The sequence below is a fragment of the Melospiza melodia genome, chromosome 2 (assembly GCF_035770615.1).
Source record: "Melospiza melodia melodia isolate bMelMel2 chromosome 2, bMelMel2.pri, whole genome shotgun sequence".
NCBI lineage: Eukaryota > Metazoa > Chordata > Aves > Passeriformes > Passerellidae > Melospiza > Melospiza melodia.
Genome location: NC_086195.1, coordinates 123805561 through 123828531, shown reverse-complemented (window position 1 = coordinate 123828531; position 22971 = coordinate 123805561). Strand labels below are relative to the sequence as shown.

The 22971-nt window shown below is 40.9% G+C and overlaps 1 protein-coding gene across 3 annotated transcripts in view; it reads right to left on the bottom strand.

The window, feature by feature from the left end:
* The window catches only part of NCK2 (NCK adaptor protein 2), an 84108-nt gene extending 64447 nt beyond the window's left edge, over positions 1 to 19661 (bottom strand). The window contains exon 1 of one of the 3 annotated variants that reach the window (XM_063149852.1): positions 19394 to 19661. The gene's annotated coding sequence lies outside the window, so the exon portion shown is untranslated. Of the gene's footprint in view, positions 1 to 18709; positions 18848 to 19393 lie in introns of those variants that run through there. The other 2 variants (XM_063149850.1, XM_063149851.1) reach the window with 2 other exon arrangements.
* Positions 19662 to 22971: the final 3310 nt, after the last annotated feature.

Genomic DNA, 22971 nt, shown 5'->3' with positions numbered 1-22971 from the left:
AAGACAATAACATGAGGTTGGTGTTTGGTTTATTTTCCTTTCTGTGACAAAAGGAAACAAAAGGCAGAGGCATTTTTTCATGCATATTTCTCAATCACATGGTTTTCTCTGGTGCATTTCCATGGGGTTTTCTGCATACACTTTAAATAGGCTTTATCAACCTGCAGGAACAGAAGCTTCACTAACAGAAATAGGAAGACTCTGGCTTCAATCTGAACATCTTTGCCTAAAATTAAGCTAAGAGTATCATCGCTGAGTTTTTTAAAACTAATAAAGATCTGAAAACACTAGATTGTACTTGTATATTTAAATAATTTCAAAATTCCTGGTTAATTTAAAAGGAGGCAGAACAATTTCCTCTCCTTTCTGCATTATTTTAATTATATTGGCTTTCTTTGTAATTTACCATTCCTTTCAGTAGATTATGATGGCAAATATGAATTCTATAACAAGAACAGATCCTTTAGGGACGTTACACATCTCAAACTGCAAAAGAGCACAACCATCCCACATGCTTCAGAACACAAAGTCTATGACATGAACCCTAAGAGCAACAGTCTCAAAAAGCCACTATTAATTGCTAAAGCATGCACACAATTTTTCTCCAAAAAACTAGTTATAACAACCTTTCATTTAAATCAGCAATATCAAAATGCCACAAGTGTTTTCTTCCTGACAAATATGAAGTAACAGTTCCCAGTAAAAATTTAGTCTTTTCAAAACTAGAACCTACCTACAGACTGAGAACATATCAAGTGCTCAAATTATAGCTACTGAAATTTTAGAAGCACTAGGTACCTTAAGAAAGCAGTACAACAAGCTTCAAGTTCTTAGCACATTTGACATATGGTGGCAAACAAAAAAATAAAATTCAAAAAATCAACCCAGGAACAGACATGCTGCGTGAACAGGACTCAAAATTTTGGTGATGTTCCAGGAATCAGAAATAAACCTACCATGACAATACAATATCAAGGATAAAAAGCATGATGCATCATCTAGTACTGGTTCTGACACCATAAATGGGGTACACCATTCATTCATTCCTTTGCAAAAAAAAAAAAATTATTCTCACCTTGTATTTTACCAGCTTGTAGTAACTTTACATGTGCAAACTTCTTTCTATCAGAATTCTTACATTTCCTGCTGATGACAGGCATTAATGAGCTCAAAAAGAGTCAATATTCAACATTTCAAAAATATCCAAAACAAAGCAACTCAGGGCAATTTATTTTTATTAAAGACATATTACTATCTTACTTTGTGAGATACAAAGGCAACAGAACAGAAAAAAAAGCAACAGAGGACATATCAACCAAAATTTCTAGCATGGGTTTCTACACCCATGTAACAAATTTTTGCAGTAGACAGTGCCCAATTATCAACTGTAAGGATAAATATTACACACTTTGCTTAGCTTGTGTTTCAGAAGCCAGTTTTAGCTTTGCCACCTAAAAAAGCTGGCTGGCCTCACCACAGAAACATGACTCCTCTTCTCTGCAGAATACAACCTGATGGGAGCTTCAAAATGAGCACTTGGGGTCTGAGAACCAAACTCAAAACTGGCACATGGCAAAAATGCCTCCTGTTTGAATAAAGCTTGAAGGAAGAATCACCTCAAAGGAGGAGGGTACTGTTTCTTTGTCCAGCCTTTCAATGTCCCTACAGGCAAAAAACCTTCTCTTTCCTATCTGCTCCTAACTCCCTGGAGCAGAGAGGCAGGAGGACTGTGTGGACCTGCTACTTGAAGACAACTTACACTGGTGAGCAGAAGAGTAGATAATCCTGACTTGAGCACCAGCTTTGGAAAGTTATTGGCACATGCTTATCAGTCAAATTTATAACATCAAAGAATAAGCCATTAGACTGATACACACACACATCCACAAACTTTGAATGGCATCTTGTGTACCTATACAAAAGCTTTACCAAAAAATGGAATGAGATCATGGGGTCCTCAAAATCAGAGTCACAAGATTTCTGTTATTCTCAGCAGGGCAGGATTTCTCCTCCCCCCATCTCAAATGACTGACTCAGGCTAATTACCACCAAATGTTATGAAACAATTCTTCACTAAAAAACCCAACCCAAAACAAAACAAGCCAACCACACACATCTATCATTTCAAAGAAAATTTGCAGAACCAGAAGTATGTGCAAATTGATGGCCTAAGGGCAGCAAGAATTCTGCTTCAGGTCTACAGAGCTTCTCCAAACAGCACCAACACGTAAACGAGATTACAAATCTACCAGGGCTACATGTTGATTGCTAACACATGCTATCATATCTTCCTTAGTGCCATTACCTGCTATATCTACCAAGCAATAAAAGTGGGATGGGCAAGCAATCACAATTTTATTTCAGAATTGCTCTTTGCTGGTGTTTTCAAAACAATAACATGGAGAGCAGATACAGTCTTTTAGTAAGTGGCTAGTAAAGATAACTCACATGAGAAGGTCAAGCAGTGAAAAAGAAGATGAAGAAACAAGACAAGAACAGCCAAAATGTTAGAGGAACGCTGAAAGAGATGAACAAAGGTTTTAAGCAATTAGCAAATCCCTTCACAGACAGGGAAGGAAAAATTAACACAGAAGACCTATGCAGAGCTTAATTTTAACTTGACCTGGTGACAAACAACCACCAATTATTACAGTATTCAGAACAATTTGATAGAAAATGAAGGTTGGCTGGTAATATCCTCAGAACAAACACTGGTTTTGATGCACTGAAATTTCTGAGATAATACATTCAAGAACATTTATACGTAATAAAGGAAACACATATCACCTGCAGTGACCATTACACCAAAAGGTTTTAGCTAGGGTTTTGTATTTGACAGTTTAAAGTCCAATTCTGAAAGATAAAACAAAATGCTAACAAATTCAAGTCAGTCTTTCAGAAAGGGAAGAACTGAGGAGCTGTTTGCTGCTAATTCTGGTTCAAGTCAGAGACACATGACGAAAAGTTCAGCATACAGGGATTCTTCAAATGACAGATTACGAGTTCCATTTTGTGATTTTTCCCAAGTGTTTCTTACCTAGATTTTCTTAAATATATGAATATCTAGAATTTCAAAGAATTTCTAGAAAAGCTGGAAGAAGAGTTTTGAAACAAATGTGTAAAGAAAGAGGACTATCTAACAAATTCACAGTGTACTAACACCCCTCTTAAACCATTCCAAAACCAGTTTCTATATGGATGGCAATTCTGACACAAAACCTTATGTTTCAAAATTGTTTGTGCATAAAGCAGGTGAAGTTAAAAACTCTAAAATGTCCTTTATTTTATTCCTACCAAGACAAACAGAAATTGCATTTCAAAAGTTCCACATTCTTGATTTCAAAGAAAAATTTTTAACTGAAAATATACTTGGTGCTACATATGGTATCACAGAATGCCAAAAGCAAAGAACAGTGACTTATTACTATTGTGGGGATCTCTCTACTCCAGAAGTCTTTAAGTGGAATACAAACATAAACTATAATTTTGTATTAAAAAGTTTGCTTAAATTTTTAAGAAAGTTTGCTTAAATTATTAAGAAAGCCACCATGTCAAAAAGAGGAAGATAATTCGACAATCTATCACACGCCAGGGGGAAAAAAACCAAAACCATTCAGAAAGAAAGAAGGTATATAGTTCTCTCCTCCTTGAAAACTACAGGAATTTTCCAACAGCTGCCCACTGTCACCCAAGAGGACATGCTCCCAGCTTTAAGAACCCCCACTCTGTGACTCCTACCAGGGAGGGCTGTCCCAAGGCCCAGAGCAGGATTGCACACACACAATTCCCAAGGGCAGCTCCTGGCCCTCCTGATGCCACTGGCAAGAACCACAGCTTCCTGCTTTTCAACTCATCAGAACAGCCAACCTCAGCACACTGATTTCTTAAATAAAACAGACCTAACAATCAGGATTTTCTAGGAAGAAGGAAAACATTTTTCACCCGTGCATGTGAGAACATCAGAGATGTTCATAATTATAAACACCTGTAAAACTGCAGCTTTACATCCCTGCAACATCATTCCTTTGCCATCATTTTTTTTTCAAAACTGGAACACACAACATACTCTATCATTCAATGTCAGAAACAGCAATAACTGGCACACAGCAAGTTAAATCGAATCATGGAGATGACCTAACATGGAGAAAACTCAGAATTTTATGAAAAGCCTTAGGGTTTCACACAAATCAAAGAGCATGAGGCTGAGTGTTGGAAGTGGTCATGAACAATTATTGTATCAAGGTACATTTTTTTAAAAGAAAAATCTAGAGGAAATTATTAAGTAGCATAACATGATTTCCCCTGTGAACATTCAGTTATTCTTAGAGCAAGAAAATTAATTTTATCAAATTCTACCAGCTAAGCAACTATCGTGGCAAAATATTAATCATTCAAATTAGCTATCTCACAACTACATTACATCCCCCCTTTCTACATTAAAAAAACTTCAAAATTAATTGTCTCTGATTCTGAAGAAAATTCACAGAACTGTGTAAGCTGATCACACAACTGATCATAAGGAACTACCTTAATAGCTTGCCCTCGGCAAAGAGGAGATGCTTCTTATTACCAAAACCTGACACAACTTCCCCAAACATCTTTTCTGCATTTAAAAAGTTTACATAAAGTCTCCTGAATGAAAAATAACCCCGATACAAATACCTTTAGTAATGCTTCCTCAGCTTTTACTAACCAACAAAAACTTAAGAAATCTAGTCAAAAGTATAATCAATACAGAACCTTTTAAGGAAGCAGGGCATATACAGAAATGTAACAGTTCAACAATACTTAAGTTCAGGCATTAAAGTCTGAAAAAATAGGTTTAGGCACAAAAAAGGGTTGGAAATGAAGAATTGAAAATGGTAACAGTTGCCAGTAGCAAAAAGATGCTCAGTATTTCTTACCACCTCCCAGAATAGCACAGCAGCACATAAACTGACAACCCTGCTGAAATTAGTGCATATTTTAAAACATAAATTATATCTACACCTTGCTGCATTAGGATGGTGGCTCAGAAATAAGAACACAATCCCTCCAGCAGAATTTACTTCAAAGCCTTCCCATTCCTCTGCCTACAGAGCTCAGCAACAGATAAAATTGAGAATGTGGTTTTCATTCATTTCTTCCAGGCACTCTAAAAATCACACATGCACCTCAGAGTGGTTTGAAATCTGGTATGCCATATGGCAGTACACTTGTCATTTCCAGAAATATGTTGAATATGGGTTCCAGAGGTATAAAGCCCCAATAAAAAAATAAAAAACAAAAAACTTAAAAAAAAAAAAAAACAAACCCAAAACTCCTGAAGCCAACAAATTCTGCTCAAATACTACACCAGGTTTATACTATGCACAACTGGAGAGCCTGGGCTTTGATCAGGCTTCAAAGAATCTCTTCATTTGCCCCAGAAAATAAATCTGATGCCTTCGCTTGAGGAGGCTTATTTCCCTACTGTTTTGCAACTCTGTAAAGTTATTTACACTTGCCTTAAGTGAGAGTGAAGTAGAAATGATACATCAACAACAATAGTAGATTTATACAAACACATTGCACTTGGAGCACAAAGTAAATGATTTACAAGCTGCAGAACAGTGGAGAAACAGGATCAAGGGTTTTATGGCTATTCCAGTGTGAACCAACTGAAGAAGAAATAATTACCTCTTATTTCTACATAAAATGTTTAATAGTGCACATGATAAAGTAACATTCAAAAAAACCCCAAAAACCTCCCAAACAAAACCCCAGAGAGTTAGGAAACACATTAAAAAAAAAAAAAAAAAAACAAAAAAACAAAAAAACAAAACCCCCAACAACTGACAAAAGAAGTAAGGCTCTCCTGCTGGCTGAAATAATCACACAGTCACAAAGCTCAGCAAATTAGAGCGAGATTTCCAAAAAATTGGCGGAGCTGAACTAAATATCTTGCTGTTGCCAAAATGCGCAAATCCTGTGCTCTAGGTAGAAATCAAGACATTTATCCCTTTACTATCATTTCTACTTTTCAGGGCTGTCTAATTTTCACTATTTGCCGTCTCTGATTAAATGATCTTTCTTTTCTGAGAAAGAAAACTCAGACTAGCAAACTGAAATTCAGTAACATTACACGACCACAACACTTTCCTCCTTGCTTTTTTCTTCCAAGGATGTAAGCACAGATACAGAGAAACAGAGAATCATTCCCCTTTTTGCAGGCACACACCCTTCCTCTCTTTAAAGCTCATACGGCATCTTGAAACTAAGTTATCCTAACACACATCTTTTTACCCCTAAAATGAAAATTAACAGCAAGTGGTAACTGTTGACATGACTTGCTTTAGGCACGATACTAAGTTTTCAAACACGCACTGAAATCAAGAAAATAATCTCACTCCAGGGGGGTGGATGCTATAATCTGCAACAAACTTCCCATGTGCATATTCCATAGAAATGCCTGTTTTGGAGACAATGAATGTGTGCTATTTATCCAAGTATGCAGAGGTGACTTGGGAAAAAATGCCAAGGAAATGCAGGTGATTCTATTACCAGAGTCCAATCCAGACCTACCACAACATTTCTACGAATAAACAAGAAAATCAAGAGCATTTTGACCATATGTGGGAAGAGTACATTTGCAAGCACCTAACACAACTCATGGCAGCATTGACTGGGATATGTAACCTAGCAGACACTCTTCCACTACACTAATCCATCAAGTTCATCCCAGACCAGGATCCTTTCAGCTGCTGTAGATGATGAGGGTTTCAGCCGTGCAGAGACAAGACTACCACATACATCTCCCAAGGATGAGTGTATCAGCTCACTGCTGCTAGAGGCAGTGGGCTTTGAGAAAGCCAGGGCTTTTTCCCCAGGCAGAACAAGCACAGAGCTGCCAGCCACTGGTGTTGCCATCTAGGGAAGCTATTCCTAGAAAAGCAAGAAAAATGCGTGGGCTGAGCTGAAAAGACAATGCAGAAACTAAAGCAAGCAGAAGAGTCCTCTGTAATACAAAAGGTGAAGAAAATCCCCATGTCTGCTAAGATTTAGGCTGAAGAGCAGATCTCTCCCCAACACATTCCACAGTCAATAACTGGGTTTTTCAGGTACACTGAGCTTGTGGGTGGGATGAAAAGTGGTTTCCACATGCTACGGCAAAATTTTACTGTGCCCAGCAGACAAATAAAGTATGCTAAATTACCTGAACATTTTAATATTCACTGCAAAGCATAGTAAAACCAAACAAAACCCTAGAAAAATCTGCACTTTACAGAACTTTCCATATATTCTGCAGATGGCATTGAAACCATCTGCTGATGCTGCCAGAACAATTCAAGAACCACCAAAATCTGTGTTTGACGGGTCCAGACCTACTGTAAAGAAAGGAAAATCTGAATGACTTCAGCATGATACATAGAGGTGTTCCTGGATAATACAGATTATATTTCTTCTTTAATCGTTCTTCCAATAAAAGCAGTGTGAAATTTAACTTCTATGGTACTTTTAATTGTAGTTGTAGGAAACAAAAAAGCTGTCAGCTACTGAAGCCTCACACACACCACTATCCTCCCACAGCTATTACTACACTGACAGAAGAACTAGAGAAACTGTTCTCACACTGGCACACCTAAAAAACTGAAGATCAGAACCAATTCTCAACTGTGCATACACTCCTTTTAATCATCATTTTCTTCTTCCTGTAAGTGCTTTTCTTTACAAATCCAAACCTCAGAAAAGTTAACTAAACACATTCATAAGTGGCTTGAGTATCATAACTCAGTTGATTAAACATTTGGAAGAGTTCACCTGGTGGCTGTGAAGTGCAGCAGAGGACCAATTCAGGGCTCTGCAAGTGGCAATATACTTCTTGAGGATCTATCAGTAAAGTGGTAACAATACTTTAGGCAAAGCAAAGCCAAAAGAGTCAAGATGAGAAACAAAGCTATAAATAGTAAGAATGCAGTAGTTTACTTCCTGTATGGAAGGTTAGCAAACTATTACAACATCAAGGTACATGCCAGTCTTTTTCTTTCTTACTTACAGATTTAGCCTTTAAGGTGTCCAGTGCACTTTTTGAAGCTCTTGCTACTTATTGTAATTCTATACTTGAAGATCTTCCTGCATTTCGAGACAATTATTATTTTGCTTTGATGCTTTTTTCCTTGGATGTTTTCCAGATGAAGTTCTAAATTGAAGCTCAGCAGAAAAACGATCAGAGCACTACATTTCAATAACAGAAGCATTGAAAGTGTGGCCTTCAGTGTATTAAAGTCATTGCTGGAAGCTACATATGAAAATATATTACCCAACCTCAAAAAACCCTCCATTGTTATAATTTGGTCATTTCACACACCAGTGATCAATCTCAGCTGAGCACATTCTGCAAGTCCATACATAATGATAAAAAATTAGACATACTGGAGAAAAATTTAAGTCTTTCCTTTGCGAACAAGTATATTCACCTAGTGATTTTATATAAAAATCACATTTCTACTGCTTCTTGGTATGAAGCTACACAAGGTGAAGACATACAAAGTGTTGGTTACAAGGGTCAATGACTCAGCAACCTGTATAATGTCTACTTTGCAGCAAAAGCTGATAAGCACAAAACAATTACTTTAAAAAACAATCTTAGAAGTATGCCCACATGAAAATTTTTTAAACCTTCATACACACTTAAGGCTACTAACTGTGAATCATACATCCTTTGTCTAACTCTTCCTGAACTCAAAATTTCTATTTCCAACTCTCTTTCCTTTACCTGCCCTTAAAATTTGTAAGTTTCAGATCACTGTTGCATATAAAGTCCTCAGAATGGGCGACTGTCAGTAAGTATATTACAGCACATCTACAAGCTGAAAACCCCAGGCTACATTTCCTTCCAGTACAGAACAACACAGATTTTTCAGAACAGCAATGTTCTGAAGAAATATTACAAAAAAAGAGAATATCCAGGTATTGGAAAACAGAAAAAAAAAATAAATAATATTGCTTCTACCATTCCCCCAACACTCTGTGACACTGAGATCCAGTGCTGAATCTCATCACACAATTCCCTCTACAGCACCTCTCCCACACTACAAAGAGTAGACAAGCAGGAGGAGGATGTATAGTGAAGGAAAGTCCAGTGTCATTTTTATACAATTCATCTTAGCCCAAACACAGTTCATACTGGTAAATCCTATGCCAATTTGGACCACATTAAGTTCAGATTTAATTAATCATTCTCAAATACCAAGTTGCAAGCATATCCATATTAAGGTAGCAAATAAGACTGATATTCTGCAGAATAACCTGTAAATCACCCTACACTTTCTCCTACCCTGAGCAGATATAAGCAATCAGACAACCTTATTTCCATGACTGTGTGCAACTACAGATTTAGCTAGAATAGAGAGCCAACAGAACATTAACAAAAATATCTTCATCCAGATCCTATTCACAGCTGTTAATTTAATGGAAAGGCTCTTCCGGCATGAAGAATACATGAGTAATAGCCTCCACGGGAACTTTAACAGCAGATCGTTAGACAAAGGGCTTCACAACGCAGCAGCTGGACGCCATTCAGCTACCTGACAGCCCTGTGCTGCTTGCAAAGAGTGCATTAACCACAGGATGTGGCTTTCTGGGGCCGACTGGTGCTGCCCGGGACTGCAAAGGGAGCAGAAGGCAGATTTGGATGCTTTGAAAGAGGTATTAGAGCAAAGGGCTGTGTAATGCAAGACAACATATCGCACACAGCAGCTGCAGGAAAACAGATTTCTCTGCAAAACAGTTACACACTGTCATTTTAGCTTTCCATAAATTTACAGTACTTCAAATCAATGCCACTGGAAATTCTAGAAAAACAATACAGAACATTTATTACATTTCTCAATCTAAAAATGTTTCTTCTTATTTAAGGAAAGACACATATTGACTGACCCATGTGGGAGCTCACCCCAAAACCCTAACCCCTAATTCCAGAATATATCCATAGAAGAAGGATGTTAAAATAAATTCTACAGAAATATTGTAAGCAAGGGTTCAAGTGTATCCTCATTTCAGAAAGTTCATCAACTCTACTTCTGCACATCATGTAACTGCAATGTTCCAGTCAAATCTTACTCATTCCCAAATGTGTGCAATCATGCTAGACAGATTACGTTTTTTTCTAGTTTTATCCAATATTGCTTTTTCTTTGCTTAAATATCTCTGCCATATGAATGGATTACTGACAACCCAAAAACACGTCCATAATCAAGGCTATTCCCAATCCTAATTATCTACAAAATACTGTGCAATGGAAAAGGCAGAGGGAAGAGATTGACAAAGCAAAGACACAGATGATCACCGTCAGTTTGGACGGCACAATAATCAAGGTGTGCACCAACTAAATCAAAGATTTTCTTGAATTAAGTATTTACAGAATCATAAAATAAAATGACCCTTCCCTAAGAAAATCTAAAGGTTCATGTACACAACTGTCAAAACTATGAATTATATCGATACCAGGTGCAAGCATTAACATTAAGGTTTGGAGTTTTCATTGTTGTTGGGTTTTGTGGGGGTCCTCCTAATATCTAGTAGGTGCCATAATTTTAGAACAACAGTATCAACAATTTAAAAATTCACTGAAATCCAGCTGCTTAACATCAGGCATAACATCCTGCAAACTAGGCATACCCCTCACATTCAAAAAAGCCTGTGGCAGGAAAATGGCACAGGAACAAGAGCCAAGGGCTGCTACCAGTCAGGTGAGCAACAGGCATGCAGAGCTGACCAGGGAGCAGCACTGGAAAAATGACCTCCTCTCTAGCACAACTCCACCTTGACTCACCTGCATTCGTGACTCACTGACATCAGATTCTTGCTACTTTTGAAGAGTGAAGCATTTAAAATTTTACTACCTGCATAGCAAGCACAGTATAATCTACTAAATACCAAGCTGCTTCAAATGCTATGTACACTCAGTAATGGTATGTATGCCATTGCTGGAGAAGAGTAAGTCAATGGCCATTAATTCAGATTGCAGTTATGTATGGTATCTTCTTTTAACCACAAGTATATCACTTATATTAACTCAAAGGAATCTAAATGACCAGCTACTTAACCACTAAAATTATCTATCTGGAAAGAAGGAAAAAAAACCCAAAGAACATAACAGACAAATCACAACGGCAAGCTGAAAAGACTTTTATAACTGAACATTGAAATCAGGTCTAGCTGCACCATTAAACAATCTAATACAGTTAAAACACGGTGGGGGCAAAGCATTTTAAAAGTTATGCATTTCCATGATCTGCATTAATATACTTATTTTCAAACCTGGGTTCCTCCACAATAGGAATTACAACCCTCAATGCATTCAAGAGCCTTTCTCATTTTTTTTTTCCTGTTTTCATTAATTTTGGTTTTCTATTTTAAATTCTAGGTTTCCACATTTTTAAATAAAACATAAAACAAACTAATTCCTTGTTTCTTCCCTGAAGGTGTAATTTCCTTTTCCATCAACTTAAGCAGGTATTATATCAAGCACTGCCTGATCCACACCTGTTCTACAACAGCTCAGTATTACTGTTCATTAAACAATCCTAAACTACTAGGAGCCACACTAACTTTATGGGACTGCTGGAAAAGTCACGTCATACACAATGCATAGGCAAAAATCTGTCTCTAAAAATATGCTGGCTGTGTGACACTACAGCAGAAGTTCTATAATTCAATGTACATGTTGTGACAAGTAAAGAATGTGTAACTAAGAAAGAATTGACCTGCAGTGTAACAGTGGTTCTTGTCTTGGAGGAGATGTGCACATGGCTCAGCTTCGTGTTTTGTAAATAAGAGACGTTCACTCCAATGGGACCACTCGTGGTACTGAGCCCGAGCTTGCATTTTCACAGGGCCACAACAACGGAGACAAAGCTGGGATACAAAACAAGGAAGGAAACTTTGGCAAAGCTTTGACACTGTGTCTTCCAGAGTGGTGAAAGAAATACCTGAATAAAATAAACATCCAGAATCTCCTGTCAGCAAAACCAGAAAAGATCCCAGAGGAATACAACCACGAATATTATACGACAAGACTAACAGAGGAAGACAAACATTGTCCCAGTAATGGTATTATCCAGACTTTAACAGTTTTCTGCCATAGGAAGTCTATAACATTTCAGTTCATTATGATTCCCCATGCGTCCCTCAAGAGCCTCAAAGCTCATAAAAATGATGTGTCATATTTTGATACTTGTACTAAACACAAGCTTTGTGATTACCAGTGTTTAAACTCAACACAATTCACACTGTCCTCACTGAGGTATCTGATTAAATTTCTAATATTCATGAACCAGAATTTTAATATTGAATGCTCAAAATGATTTAGGTCTTTTGATATAACGAAACGTAAGTCCTTTAGTGTCAAGTGGAAGGCAGATCCTTTATTATGGCCTTAATTATTTGGGATATTAGCATTAATTTCTTTCTCTATTTGAATTAAATGGAATTCAAAACAGTGTGAATTTATGAATAGTCCACAATATAATTATTTCTATATTATCCCTGCAGCCCTAGCAGAAAGACTGCCAACAGACCTGAAAATGTAAAGGAAGGAGATTGATCATCACTTCTTCTTTTCATCTTTTTTCAGAAAGACGGGAAAGGTAAGGCTCAGGATGTTTATACTCTAAATGGCTTCACTCTTTTTTTGATGTAAAAATACCTGTGTTTATACCTATAAAAGCCACCTACACTTTTTTTTTTCAACATGCAATGATTAAAGGAAAGCACAATTAAACAAGATATACCATAACCAACTTATTTTATGACTGGAACAAAAACATTCTTAATTAAAACCACAAAGCTGAAAAAATAGCAGGGATTTTTACAAAATATTAATACTCACTGGGAAAAATTCTATGTCTTCACTTACATTTCCAAAATTGCTACACACACAGAATTCCAAGTTCTGGTAGGAAGGACTAATTAAAGATACAAACATGGTACCTTCTTCCCAACACCAAAATAGTACCAGTTATCATTTCACTTATATTACAGGTATAGCCAGACAGTATTGCTAACAAAAGTAATTCATAACTATAAATAAACAAATACACCACCACACATGAAAAACTGCTGTTTGCAGGTCATTTGAGTCAGTTACCAGAGCACTAGATACTGACAGACCGTAATCCAGCTTAACATTCCAATACAAAACACACAAAAATCAGCATTTATACGGTTTTACCCAACTTTCAAGACTTCTTCAGTCCAGTTAAACCAGAAACACCTGGTCAACTGAGACTGCAACCTTACAAATAAACATCAGCCAAGCCTATAAATAAACCAATTAAACCATCTGTGCCAGGCTGGCCCTGTTTGTAGCCCATCTACACAGGTGTCAGCTCCTGGCCCTGCACTCTACAGTGTTTGTACCATCACTGGCTCTGTTAGTTCAGCACTAACACAAAATGAAAAATATCAGTGAACAGAGTGCTTGTTTCCAATCTAGCAAACACTCAAAACCTATCATTCCAGTTTTGCTGAAATTTTTGAAAATACTGAAGGCATTTAAAACACAGGCATCTTTAAAGTGACTGGATGAGGTCCAACTACGTTTTTTTCTCTTCTAGTATTTAGCAAACTAATTTTCAATCTAAAATTACTAACTAAATTTTCAACCAATATTAAATCTATTTAAAATGAAAACTCAAAGGATACTTGTAAAAACAAACTAAAAAAACCCTGAACTCAAATCTGGAAAAAGCCTAAAGTTTTGCTGAGCCAGGTGGCAGTGTGCATTTGCAGTAGCCCAAGTCTCCTGTGGTGGAATCCAGAATCTTTGACATGCCATCATTCAAGACCTGTCAAATTTGATATTACTCAGTGTGTGTCTGGAAGGACACCATCCATTCAGGGAAATGAACGTGCCATTTGTTGTCATGACAGCTATCAAAATTCAGCCCGAGAGCATATCACAGAGCCACCTATCTCTCCTTCTGCACTAAAAGGTTGAAAAATACTTTCCTTGTTGTCATCCTAAACATCATTAGGATGTCAACTAAGAAGTCAGCTCCCCTGAAACACCAGTGGCCCAGGATGGCACTGGGAGCAAGTCCTACACACAACGGATGTGGGAGAAAACAAGTGTGATGGATACACTGCTATTGTAATAATAGGAAGGAAAAACCTTGCAGCCATGGTATGCTGAGGGTGTTCTTACTGCATCAAAGCCAAGAGGGTCAGGATGATCAATGCTTGGGACTCTGCTTTGGTATCAGTGCCAGCTTTTGCTAAACAGGAGGCTCCACTTATTACTGTTACCTGAAACGTTTATTAGTCCAGAATGCTTTGAAAAATTTAGAACAGTTTAACTCTCCATATACAGATTAGGTTTTAACAGGACATAGTGTTCCTCTTCTCTCCCAAACCTATGAAAAGACTGAAGGAATTAAAGGTTTTATTTTACTATATAGTTAACTAATACTTAATTGGTATATAAATAGCATAATTTCAGCCAACGTAAATTTGACAAGGATGAATTAGAAAATCCTACTATACTTCATTTATAGTTTATATGCTTAATGAATACCACTATTTCTTTCTAAACCTTCCCAGCCTTGCAAGGATCTAATCTTATTTTGAAGGAAAGGTTTCAAGACAGTGTTTAATGACTTCTTGAAAATAATATAAATAAGAACAATATAGTTAAATCCAAAGCAAAACTGACAATTTTTTTCCAAGAGCTTGCCTCTATTTTCTTAGAAACAGAACACATACCTTTTAAATGATGCACTGCCAGCAGAATCAATAACCCACCCCAGCATGAGCGAAAAGCACCTGCCTTTGTTAACCCTCTTCCTGTTCTCCTGCAGTGTGTGTCGGCTCCTCTGCACTTGCACAGAGCTGACCCAGTGTAACCCACAGGGAAAGACAGGCAAGAGTCAGCACTCAGCTAAAAGCAGCTTCTCACACTCCAAGAGGACGTGACCCAGACTCGGAGGACTGCATCAGGAAGAGCATCCACAGCCTCCAGCTTCTCCATAAACTTCAGGACCTGCTTTCACACTCGTGTCGCTTCTCTGTATTAAGGCCCTCATAAATACTCTGATGATTTCTGGAATACAGAAACTTCAAACACCTCAGAAGGCTAGAATCTGCCTTCCTATCAAAAAAGTAATAAACTGAAGGCCTGCTCATTTATTATTGGTTATTAATGCCCCACCTATCCAAATAGCACAACTGCTGAAACACAACAGGCTCCCCTAAATGTATTTCTTTTTCTGATAAAAGATCTTATTTGAAACAAAGTTTGTATTTAATTCAATTAATTTTTAAAAAATATTTAAAAAGGAGACTGCCTAAGAAAAGTCGCTACCTGATTCTGTAAAAGATGACCTTTTTTTGTCTAATAAAATTTCTGCTATATTCTATCTGTGGTTTATCTCACTACCTGTTTTCACACCTGTTTCTATGGTTGTGTGTACTCTGCATACAGTAACTGATACGAGCTGAGGAAAACTGGGGAGGTAAAAAGACACCATATAGCATTTTATTCTCCACCTGCATTTTGTCACAACTGTAAGAGAGAATCAACACCTTTGAGAATTCAGGGATCTGCCAAATGTCCCTTGTTCACCACATTTTCTGCCCCAGCAAATAATCAACAGTAGTTACACGTCACCATATTAATACTGGCTAATGAGATCAGGATAAAACCAGCATAGCAAACCTACAGCACGAAAAAGCCTCTAAGCCACAAAGTTTGTTTTTAGAATTGTGAACAAATACAGGCTATACCAGTATGCCTGAGCTTCCACTCTAACAAATGGTTTTCATAGCATGAGTATTCCTAAAAATTTACTTCACACCAGGGTTTTGTGTATAGCTGCAGTAATATAAATGCAATGGGTGGCTATTCTCTAATCAAGATTTACTCCTCTGCACCTCAATTCTTAAAATTCGCAATACTCTATGAAAGCTTAAAAATGTACATTGTCACGCCACCTCAAAGTTATTATTTATGTTGGGTTTAAACTATAAACTCCCTTTATCAATAGCGAGAAACAAGTTGATTTGCTGTGTCACATATACTTAACTGAATATAAAAATATATATTCCATATTGCAATGCACCTTCAACTCACTCATGTCATTAGCATTTATGAAACAATTAAGAATTCTTATGATGGAGAAAAAAGATTGCTTTAAGGAAAAAAAAAAAAGCAAAACAACAAAAACTTACCATTTTGAAGAATTAGTTTACACACTACCAAACAGAGCAACAGTTTAATTGGGCAGAACACCGTTGACTACATTATTATGAGAAAACTAATGGACCTAATTAATTTGCAGGAAAAAATTAAATTGGAACTACCTAAAACAGAAATAAGTTTTGGATTCCTGGGCCAACATACAGAAATCTGCAAAGCAAAACAAACAGAAAAGTCATTTCTCAAAAGGTGTACCAGGATCTCACGTAGTAAAGACTGGACAATGGTGCACAGGTGAAATGATTAGTGATTAGTGCAGGCCGCACTTCTTCACCTCAGGATAACAAAACAATGCTATTTCCCCCGCTGCAAGCACCATTCCAGCTCTCTAAACATCGTTCACTTCAGGAACTAGCAAGAATTCCTGATTTTCACTCCCTGGAAACTACTGTTCTACAACATTTCTGTATACCTAGTAAACACAAGGACAAAGTGTACCACCTTTAAGTTCATTATTTGATGAGAAGCAGAAAGCAGCTCTCCTGCAGACAGCATCAAGTCCCCGCCTTTTCCACATGCCAGATGACCTACTTTGGGGGAACAGGGTGTCCAGCGACCAGCACCTCACCCTGGGCTGACTGAACTAACCCAGCAGTGCCTGCTTTCAGTTCTCAAACTCCCTCAAACACCTCTAATAAATCCACATCAGCAATCGCCCTTCCTCAGAACACCGTGGGAGTGGGGTTTGGGAATACCCACAGCTTGGAAACCATCAGTCCCTCAACACAAACAGAAAAGATTTTTGTTTTTTACAACCTATGCTTTACATTCAAAGATGCCTTGGTTTTGATTTTCTGCAAGTAAATTGATACAACACCTGTCTCCATGAGTCTGGAAGCAGCTTTTATGCTCAAGGAGCATGAAAAACACAGACACTCTGGGTAGTTTTGCTGCTGCTCAAGACCAGGACCAGCAAACAGAGCTACGTGGGTATCACTTTTCGAGTCGTCACTGTTATAGTTTCTACCGAGGAAAGCCATGAGCACTGCAAAGGATTAACATACCAACAGCAACACAAGGCACAAAAAAAAAAAAAAAAAAAAAAAAAAAAAAAACAAAGGCTGGAAAAGAAGCAGACACTGCTGACCTTGTCCCTCTTCTTTAGCTAACAGTGAGGTGACACGGAAGAGAGCAAACACCTTTCCTTAAGCTTTCAGACAGCTAGCCAGGAAAATAGAGAAGAAAAGAGAGGAAGGGGAGGTAAGTTCCATTTCTGTAATGCAACAAGGCAAAGGCTGAAGTTCTGAATTTATCATATGTTCAGCAGCCAAGATGTAGTAAAAAGGATGATTCAGACTATCACGGGCTAACTCTGTTAGTTTTGGAAAAATATTGCAAAAGAGATTTTGTGTATAATTTTTTTTTCACAAAAGTAATTTGAAATGTAATCTGGTAGAAGCAAGAGGCAAATGCAACAGCTAATGTTGCACCTACAGAACAACAGCAATAAGAGCTAACATTATAATGAATCTGTATCTGTTTCATGGCCTATATAAAAATATTTGCTAATTACAGCCTTGATCTTCATGGTACAGGTGCCTTCTCTCGCTACATTTATTCACTGTTCCCAAAAGTGACATCTTCTGTCAAAGTCACAAGAAGAAAGTCAGTTACAAAGACAAAGCGATCTGCTTAACTTCTTAAACACACTTGGGTGAGACAGAGGCTTTCGATTTCCAGAGTTGTGAAATCAATATTTCAGAAAAGAGACAACATTACATCAGAAATTATAATCCTACAAATGAAAACATAATACCATTGACATCATCTATGTGGTGCTGACTCCTTCAGATTCCTAAAAAGCAATGGCAAAACAAATACTTTCAAACAGAAATTCTTCATAATCTCCTACCCAGTGAGTCCTTTCAAATTCCTCCATATTAAGTTACCAGTCCAAACTCCCAATGATACAAACCACGCGTGGTTAGGCCATGAAAATTTGTTTTTACAAAGGCCACTAGCACATTTCATGAAAGAAAAGTCTAATTCTCCCACGTTAAGCTGCTATAACAGCAACAGTATGTTCCTCAGAAACAAAAAAGCTTCATGGGAGGAAACACTTTTCAAGCTGAAGAATGCTTTAAATTCTTGCCGACTTTCAGTCACCATACAACTTTTAAAACAACAAAAGATTTCTCTTTGTTTTACAAAACCATGATAGTTCCGAGTGAAATTCTGCACAGAATTCACGGAATAACCCTGATGCACACAGAGAACCACATTCACTGTTTTAAAAACATAGGAACTAGAGCCGAGAGCCTTCATGATCAGCCAGCTGCAGGTCAGACCTGAACTACAAACCTGAATCCCGATCTGGCAACCTGATCTTAGATAGGCCAAAGTGCCTACCCTGCCAGCAAGGGGTAGCTGTTAGCCTGGGCACATTTTTAATTAAAAACAGGGAGAGAAAACTTATAAACTTCAGTAATTTTCTTGCCAAAACACGCAGGGATGCGCTTCACTGAACACTCATTACGTGAGACGCAATTTTACCTTTATGTCCTTTACCTACACCGGCATCGACCGAGGCCACAGCGCACCGCGCTCCTTGAGAAAATCCCCGGCCTCAGCCCTACTGAGGTCGAAAGTCGGCGACGGAAAGAAAAACGAACGGAGCGGACCGAGAGCGATGTCCCCGCCGCAGCCCGGTGTGCCCGCCCGCCGGTCCCCGTGCGGGGCGGCGGCGCTCCCGCTCCCGCCCGGGAAACTTTCGGGTTGCGCCGCTCTCCGGCCGGGAGGCGCTGCCCGCCTTCCCCCGGCGCTGCCCCGCGGCCGCCGGATACGCCGCCTCCATTCACCGGAGCCCCGCGAGGAGCGCGGGGGGGTGGCGTCCCGGCCCGGCGCTGCCCCCCGGCCGGGCGGCACAAAGCAGCGGCTGTCACACGCACACGAGCAGCAACTCGGGAGGATGAGGAGGAGCCGCCCCCGAGCCCCCCCCGCAACTGGACGTGGCACAACGAACACTCCTCCCGCTCCGGGCCCCCCGTGCCGCCCCCGGCAGGTACCGGCCCCTCCTGCGCGGGGCGGCCGCGGAGCCTCGGCCGCACAGGTGACACCCGCCTTTCCCCCTCTCCCGACGCCCCTTCTCCGCGTCGTCCCCCGCGGCCGCCACAAGTTTGCGACGGGCCCCAGCCTCCGCCCCGGCCCCATCCCCGTCCCGCCCGCGGTCGCGCTCACCTCCGGCCGGCCGGCGGGGAGCGGAGCGGGGCGGGCGGCGGCGGCGGGGAGGCTCCCAGCCCAGGCGGGCTCCGCTTCTTTGTCTCCTCGGCGGCGGCGCCCGCTCGCTCCCCCTCCGCTTCCCTCTGCCCTTCCCTGGGCGGATGCGGGCCGCGTCCTCCGAGAGGGGCCGGCTGGCTCCCCCCGCTTCCCCTTCCTTCTCCTCCTGCGCTCTTCGCCGGACGCGTCCAAGGCCCCGGCCCTCGGCGGCGGCAACGGCAGCTCCGCTCCCTGCCTTCCCTCTGCCTGCTGCGCCCGGCGGCGGCGGCGGCGGCCCCTCCTCCGCGAACCGCCCCCCCCCGGCACAGGCACAGCCCCCGCCCCCGCCCTGCCCTTCCTGCCGCTGCCGCTGCCGGGATCGCGCGGGAGGAGCTCTCCGTGCTCCCCCTCGCCCGCCGGGAGGGCCGCTGCTCCCCCGCCCCAGCGCAGGAAGGACGGGCAGGGACAGCCTGGGTGGCTCCCTCCCCTCTGCGGGAGGACCGCTCCGGGACCGCGGGGCGGGGCAAAGGGGGCCCTGCCCGGCAGGGGCGACCTGACGCCGCCTTCCCGTTCCATCCCCGTGAGACCCGGCGCTCCCGGAGACGCTGCCCCGCTGGGAGCCAAAGCGCCCGGGAAAAGTACTGGCGAATGCTGAAAGACCCGGGGATGGGGGGGACGCGCTCTGTTCGGGGCCGGGCCGGGGGAAGTGCCCCGGAGCGGGGAGGGGTGCGCCGGGATTCGCCCTGGGGCCGCCGCGGGCCGGGACTGTGGGGCCGCTGCCGCCGGGGAATTTCCAGCCGCGGTATCGGGGCCCTTCCGCCGCCGCCCATTAGCCGCGGGGCGGCCGCAGCCGTAGCTCTTCCCGGCCCTTCTTTTCCTGCCGGCCCGGGGCGAAGTTTCAGCCTCAGCGCCCCGTGTATCGGCCCGGTCGGGCGGTGACTGGTATGTGTTGTGCCCTCGGCAGAGGATGGTGGGCATGGCAGCCACCCCAAGCCGCAGAACCAGAGAATATCCTGTGTTGGAATAGAACCAGAAGGTTCACCGAGTCCAACTCTTTGCCAAGCACGGGACACTCCAAGAATTCCACCGTGTGCTGAGAGCGTCGTCCAAATTCTTCTTGAACTCTGTCAAGCTTGGTGCTGTGACCACTTCCCTGGGGCGCCTGTTCCAGTGCCCACCCACCCTATGAAGAACCGTGTTCTAATGTCCAACCTAAACCTCCCCTGACACACTTCAGGCTGGTCCCTGGGATAAGCCAGCTCCAAAACAGAGCCGTGGCTGGGTGTATGTCCAGCCCGTGCCAGCTGCTGTGCCCCTCCACTCACGGGAAAGACCTCCAGGAGTGGTTAAAGGCAGAGGAGAGAAGGCCCCCATGGTGGCCCTGGTCTCTAGTGGGAATAGCCAACCTGTCAGCCCCAGTGCTTTCCACCTGGCACGCTTCCCCCAGTATGTCCCTGGGCTGTGGGGAGAGATCATCCCTCAAGGTGGGCAGGGAGCAAGGGGGAAGCTGCTCAAAAATATTGTAAACCCTTTACAACATGGCAGCTTCCAGTGTTAGCTCTGGAACCATACCTCCAGCATTTCCTGGCTTGGGAGGCAAGGCTAGGCAACACTACTCTTTCTGAATCCAAATTAAAGTCAGCAGCCCTGCTGTCTTGTTTTCTGTGACCAAGCTTAATATAGTAGTGAGATCTTGGGACAAAGATTTTAGAAGCTTGAAATAAGATGATTTAAAAATGTGTGCTCTGCAATCTTTCCATGCTCCTGCTTAAAATGGTGTAGAAATCCTCAAATAACTCGCTCTTCCCCTTGTTAACTTTTACAAATTCTCACAGCACTGAATTGATGGTTTGGGAAGTTCCAAGTGCCTTTCACATGCCTGTGAGATAAACCTGAAAGGAAAATGTGGCCACTTTTTTCTTCCAATAAAGACTTTGCATGCACCTCAGGGAGGAACAGAAATCCCCTTTCCTAGGTTTTTGTGCATGCATTTCATTTCAGTTGAGAGAGGTGTTAATCTTCCTTTTGAAACAATAATCTAACCATGCTTTTTTAGAGGTGGAAAATATTTGGGGTCCCTGCTGGCTCCACCTCACAGCATGGTCAGGCCTCACTCCAGCCGGCAGAGGCTTAGGCTGAATTTAAATGGAATCGGTCATCCAAGGACTTTCAGATAAAAGTCTCTGTTGTTTCTAGAACAAAATGCACTGTGGAATTGATAAAAGAGAGGTGAATTATCCCTTCTCTCCTGTGCATTTATAGTGCACAGTTAGGTTTCAGTCTCGGTTTTGTCCCTTCTTACCACACCCTTGCTAATGCCATCCTACAATAAATACTCCACTTTATTCTTTTCCCTATAGCACTGTTGAGTTGAGGATGTCCTAGGCAGGGTGGCATGAACCTTTCAAAGTTTCCAGGCTAAGTTAGACCTCCAGAAGGAACCATAAGCTGCTGAATGAGTGGTAGCTCTCAAAGCTTTCCAGGTATCTGAAAAAAATTATAAAACACACCTAACTTTAGCAGATTAATGCTAATAGGATTTACAGAATAAGAATGTTTTAGGGAGAGATTTAGATGAATACATTGTCTTGAGGCAAAGGACTAATTTAAGCACTCTGAAGCATACTGTTGTTAAATATACTTAATTACATTAAGAAGTGATCTATTAAAGCTGGGGGTTTTTTTCAAAATGTGGCTTATGATGAACAGAAGACACTGTAGCAAGTGTTTGCAAGGGTTTGTTGAAGGATGTTTTAACTGCCTATTTGCTGAATGAATCCTTAGGTTTCTCTGCAAAAACAACCAAGATGTTGCCCTGTGTAGTATTTCAAAACATTGAGCCTACTGAAATATTAATGTATGCCTTTTAAAATGTCATAATTAGCTGTTATCTCTGAAATAACTGTTATTAAGAAGAGCTGGCTGCTTGTGATTTGAGTGAGAATTACATTCTAAATATGAGAAGATGATAAATTTGGGGGAATATGCACAGAAGTGAAAGCAGTACATGATGTGGCAGGCACACTTTTGTATAAAGAAAGTAAATATGTAAAGCATGCACTTTTGCATATGCATAAGAGTGGTGCTGTCCTTAGAAAATGTATACACTGGAGAGAAGAGCATAAATATTTTTCCCAGCCTAAGGGCATAACTACATACTAAAAAAAAAAAAAAAAAAAGATGGGTAAGTAATAGAAATATGTATCTATGTCTTTGGCAAAGAAACAGCATGCCTCATACTGCTGCTTCAGGCAGGGCTACATGCAAACCCTAGACTCAGAGGTTGTGTGATAGACCTGTTTTGCAGTTACATAATGGTAGCCAATTCATCTTGATGTTCATGTTTTGCACAAGAGGCTAAAAAAAAACCAATAGTGTGTCTTTTGGCTTATAGTTCTTTATTTTTTTCCTACCTTTCTTTTTTCATGACTACCCATTTTCTGTCTCCTGTGTGCTGCTGCTTGTGCTTTCCCACTGGCCTGGCAGAGCAGTGGCTTCCACAGGATGGGCACGTGAATGTATGGATCCCAGCCATGAAGGTCCAAACCACACTCATATAT